This window comes from Penaeus monodon, chromosome 28 (assembly GCF_015228065.2).
Source record: "Penaeus monodon isolate SGIC_2016 chromosome 28, NSTDA_Pmon_1, whole genome shotgun sequence".
NCBI classification, from domain to species: Eukaryota; Metazoa; Arthropoda; class Malacostraca; order Decapoda; family Penaeidae; genus Penaeus; species Penaeus monodon.
The window spans coordinates 33,961,771-33,962,083 of NC_051413.1; the positions used below are offsets into that span (position 1 = coordinate 33,961,771).

At 29.1% G+C, this 313-nt stretch overlaps 1 protein-coding gene across 1 annotated transcript in view; it reads left to right on the plus strand.

The window, feature by feature from the left end:
• The window catches only part of LOC119591532 (neprilysin-1-like), a gene marked incomplete in the record, with an annotated part of 13,509 nt that overhangs the window by 8,649 nt on the left and 4,547 nt on the right, over positions 1-313 (plus strand).

The following is a 313-nucleotide window of genomic DNA, read 5'->3' on the forward strand; positions in this document are numbered from 1 at the left end:
CATACATAAAGACTGACAACCTACCACAGAGAATATTGGAAAAAAAATACTGAAAAGATTATACATCTAAAAAATAGAAAATGCGTTTGCAATAGAGCGAAAACAATACACACTCTCGTTAAATCAAAGTTAAATCACCGGATAATTTTGAAAAAAGAAAGCAAAAGAGAACAAAAAATTGATAAATCAAAAAGTTGCAAGAGAGAGAGAGAATTTTATCAGTTTGTTCCACTTTTTAAGCTTTAAGGATCTTTAAGAAAGGAAGTGATGAAAAAATCACTAAAAATAGAGAAGAGAGAGATCTTTGCAGTTT